The sequence below is a fragment of the Populus euphratica genome, unplaced genomic scaffold (genome assembly GCF_000495115.2).
Source record: "Populus euphratica unplaced genomic scaffold, PopEup_1.0 scaffold3671.1, whole genome shotgun sequence".
NCBI lineage: Eukaryota > Viridiplantae > Streptophyta > Magnoliopsida > Malpighiales > Salicaceae > Populus > Populus euphratica.
In genome coordinates, this window is record NW_011503482.1 from 1 (window position 1) to 5,476 (window position 5,476).

Below are 5,476 nucleotides of genomic sequence, written 5' to 3' on the forward strand. Positions count from 1 at the left end.
TTATTTGTCAGGGCTGTCATTGATTTATATTATTTTATGAGATTAATTTTATAAATGGAAGAATGAAAAAGATTGAAGAATGAAAAATAAAAATAAAAGTTTAGAGAGTGAAATGAGAAGGAAAAAAAAGGTACTAAAATGTATTAAAGAATAATATAAATTATATTTTAAAATTTTTATTTAATATTTTAGATGAGGTTTCAATATATGATTTATAGTTTTTTTTTAACAAAGTGATCTGAAAATAAAAATAATATAATGAAAGATCATGTAAAAATAAATAGGAGAATCAAATAAAATTGAAAACTTATAAGTAGAGATTCTACACGATTAAAAAAAAAATTTAGTTAATTTTGACCACAAAATTTTCCAATTAGAAATCCCCAATCAAAAAGAAAATAATATAAAATCTTCAAATATTATCTTTCTACTTCTGACTTTTCCTATTTAATAAAACCAAACAAATTTTCATATCCAAACAAATATATTTGTTAGAAAATATTTTATTTTGACTTCTTCAAAGATTTAAATTGAAATATTGTATGGTGAAAAACTAGAACTTGGATTTTTCAAGTTAAAAGACTACAATATTAAATGATAGAAAATAACTCAAATATAAATATAATAATTTATAAAATAATTGAAAAAATAGCACACTAACTATTTTTGTAATACCTAACCTGGCCTAGTCTATAAAGGAAAAAGTAAACCAAAACAACATTTTCTAAACCTAATTTAGATAAAATTATATCTAAGTAATCAGATAAGAAATTATAGTAAATTTTATCACCTTTTTCTTATAGTTAACATTATCAACTAATTCCATGAATTCAAGAATATATTTGCTAAACATTCCGCGTCACAAATTCTAAATGATAACGATGAAGGCTATCAACTCTGAGTGGTAAAGCAAAAATGTCACTCATTCGTGGAAGGTATAAAACTGGGTGCATTTTTGCACGTAAAACACATGAATGGTGGGTGAATTGATGCCAAATTAAAAGTATACATGCTCTCTTTTATTTTTTAATGTTTAAATTGCAATTCTAAAAGTGTGGTAATAGTTATATTTTTACCTTTAAAAAAATTATTTCTAACATCAACATACCAAAATGATTTAAAAATATTAAAAAATATTAATTTAAAACAAAACAATTTAAATTTTTTAAAATACAAAAACAAATAACTTGACAAGGCTTTCTAGCATAAATGTGTTTTCAAAATATGTTTATCAAGAAAAATATTAAAATAATGATTTTTTTCAGTTTTTTCTAATAATTTTGATGTGGTAATATAAAAAATAAAAAATATTTTAATATATTTTTAAATAAAAATTATTTAAAAAAAACAATATATATTACAATATTAAACACACGAATTCCTCACTATTCAAACAACTGAGGTATGTTAAAAACATTATGGCTACACATTTTAAGTAAAACGGATGATAATTGAACCAGCAAAACAAGTTTAATTACTGTACTCAAAATTGGTTGTTTCATATTAAATTCTGTTAGGCCAATCCCATTCTTTTTTCCTAATTATTGATGACTCGTTAGTCTTTCAGGTTTTATTTGCATGTGCATGGGACAGAGAGGTGGATGAGCTTTGAATTTTTGGAACCTTAATTTTCAAGGGATTCGACTATACATTTACATTCTAAAAACTACATGAGGCGGGGCACATTTTGCTATCAATTATTTTTTGTAAAATTAGTTGCTTATACTCTTTTTTTTTTTTCCCTTCAACTATCTCATCAATTAATTTAATGAGTCTAATCCACAGTTTTGATGTATTTGGCACTATGTTTTTTTTTAAAAATTAAAATAATTTTTTTACTTTTAATTAATATATTTTTCATATTTTCAAATTATTTTAATATATTAATATTTTTAATAAAAAATATTATAAACATAGAAAAAAAATATTTTTAAAAATTGTGAATCGATTCCTCTTAAATCAAAATAGTCAAAATAGAGGGGGACATCGATTTGTTAATCTAATTTGTGGTTTTATTTAGTTCTTAATTTCTTCTTTTCCATCTTATTAATCTAATTTCCTGAGAAAATGAAGGATACATCAGTCCCTACCTAATTAAGATTGGGGTCAGGAAAGAAAAATAAAGAGAAGAATCCCAGAGAACCCCTCATGGAAGATCGATGCAATTTAAATACAAAAACTGACATGTGATTTGGCTTCGCTTTTTTGCATGTGAGTGTCATTTTCACCCTTCCTTTTATAATTATTTTTCTGCATTTTTTGATAGATTTTTATTTGTGGCCTTCAAAGTCTCTTTGATTTTAGGATGTTCACATTAAAGGAAGTTCATGTCGTTTCCTTCACGTTCGGTTCTTGGATGTTTGGAAACAAAATAGAAGAAAATGATTAAAATGGGATCATGCAAGTTGATGATTAATCCAAAAATAATAAATGAAAATAAAAGAAAACACAACAGAAATTTATGCTTATTTTTTCCTTATATAATTTTGAAATGTATAAATTAAATCAAAATATTTAATATTAAAAGTGTACAGAATAATGAATGCAAGTTGGTGCTACCAAACTAATACTAGTAGGTTCCTTAATTATGAGTCAGCTACATGTGTTTTTGTAATTGGAGTTTTAATTTCTTGTAAATTTAACAGGTTTTCTGGTTAGTGAAATTAAGATTAATAATAAACAGATTAATTACCTAAATTTAAAAAAAAGACCTGTAAAATACCACACACATCCATTAAAATCCTTTAATAAATATCACCCACAAGTATATATATATTAGTAAATCCACGCATGCACCAAGCAAGATTCTTACGACAACAAAACATGAACAAATCATTGTCGAGAGTAAGATTTGCTGCATTGAAGACTTCAATTATGTTTTCCCCTTCCACATGAAATTAAAATAGAGAACAAATCATTGCAAAAAACATGGCATTACATGCTTGTATCTTCTTAATTGATTATACCATTTATGTAATTGATGGAAATAATTTACTTCTACTTTGGCTTAGAGCACTTGATTAATAATATTATTTCTTTTTTTAGCTGGTGAATTGATTTAGTGTCATCAATATCTCTCAATTGATGTTGATATTTTATAAATAATGCTATATATATATAAAGAAAACATAATTAAAAAATTCAAATACATATATATATATATATGTATGTATGTATGTATGTATTTTAAGATCATGGTCCGAAAACACAAGTACATTCTTGAATTTTATTATTGCTATATTTTTCATATTTAGCATTTGAGATAGCATAAATTCATCTATATTTATTATTTTCAAAATTTTCTCACCTATTATTAATTATTTTTCATCATTTTAAATTTATTTTTTTTCTTTTACATTATATAAAATACATTTTTTATTTTTTTATTTCAGAAAAATAAAATCATCCTCCACCTATTTTTGTCAAAAAAAATTGTACGCTACATATTTATCTCAATTTCTACTTATGGCTATGAATGAAAATGCACGGCCAACCGTAAATCCATCCATCAACCCATAGAGAAACAAACAAAAAGTCAGAATAAAGGCTGCCCCCCATTATTCTATTCAGATTACCCTTCCGCCCCTCTATCTGTCACCATAAATTGCCCCATGCCGTGCTGGATATCCACGTGTTGCTTTCTCCACGAATAACCTTTTTTCTTCCTTGTCTAGTTCTGTGACAAAAAGCAACAGCGTCAAACTTCAATTTCGTCCCCAGGATATTACTCTATTACTAACTGAGTTTTAAAATTTTTTATTATGTCTTTTTTCTCCAAACACAATGAATTTTAGATAATGAACCTATTTAAGAGTGTGGTAAAGGTTTTTTAGTTTTTTTTTATCTTAAAAATATATTAAACTAAATTTTTTAAGAAAATTAAATTTTGTGTAGTGTGTTTGGTATTGTGATAGTTTCTGTGGTTGTGGTTGGAAAAAAGTTATTTTATAAAAAATACTTTTGGTTGAGGTTAGTTTGGTATTTATATATGTTTTATTAGAATTGTTATTGAAATTGAAGTAAAAAAAAAAGAAGTAGTTTATTGCGTTTGGTTAAAAATACTTTTCAAATTGAGATTATAAAATAATTTTAAAAATATATATTAATATTAATGGTTTTTAATTTAGATATTATAGATTTAATTACTGTTATTACATCATGAAATAAATAATATTTTTTATAAAATATTTTTTATTGTTCCATTAAACTATTTACAACTCTATCACGTATAAAATATATCTAATAAAAACTATAATTTCCTTGGTTTCTTAAGTACGCAATATCATCAAGAATAAAATTGAGATTGTGATTAAATGTTTTAACTATTATGTCATTAAAGGATTTCTGTTTAATTTATGTAGTGTCATTGAATAATATTAAACATTAATTCTTTTGAATAAAACACAATAAAAAAAAAATTATTTTACTAGATTTGATCTAGTTCAATGCATTTGACTTTGAACCGATCGAAATCTGGCTAAAATAGTGGAGGGTGACTCCACTGTTCACATAAATAGTAGAGGGTGTGTTTAACACCGCGTTTCAAAAGTGTTTTTGAAAAAAAATGATTTTTTTGCTTTTAATTAATATATTTTTGATGTTTTTAAATTATTTTAATGTGTTGATTTTAAAAATTATTTTTTACAAATAAAAAAATTATTGATATATTTTTCCGAGTGAAAAACACTTTAAAACGCAACCGTAACAAAGCTTCCAAACATGCTTGGAGTCACTCTCTATAGAAGCAGCTCAACATTGCTTTCTCTGTCCTTGCGTTACAAACATAAATTTCAATAGGTTCCATGAACAGTAAATTATGTTTTTTAATTACCAAACATGTTATGCTTACATTTTAAATAAAATACAGACACAACCTCCCAAATAAATGGTTTCTAAAATGATTAAAAAATATAAAAAAATAATTTAAACTAATTTTTTTAAATACATTTTAACTGCACTTTCAAACACTCTTAGTATCAAATTTTCCTGTAATTAAGATATTTCATTCAATTATACACACATTAAGTATTTCTATTTAAAGCATTATAGCAAGCCTTCACCTGTCATAAAAACTATTTTAGTAACAATTTATGATAAACTCTATTAGCTTGAATGAAATGAAAGGCATGAAAAGAGGCCATAATCTACCAACAGTAAGCACAAACAAATACTACATCAGCATATACAAAATAATATGAAAATTGAGTGAACGAAAACAATGCTCAAAGAGCACATGTAAGTTAGATTCTACTATGATATTGTTTATCAACGCAGCACACTATAAATTTATTTTAAATAATTTTTTTTTTCAAATTTTCCCGAACACTGCCAAAGCTATAAAATTAAAAGAACAATGACTGAAATGATAATAAGATAATACATTAAACACTAAATCTAGGTTTCTCCGACAAACAAAACGAATCCTCCGCTTTTGTTCTGCTCATGACATGAGTGACGAGAAGGGAAGCAGTGGGGG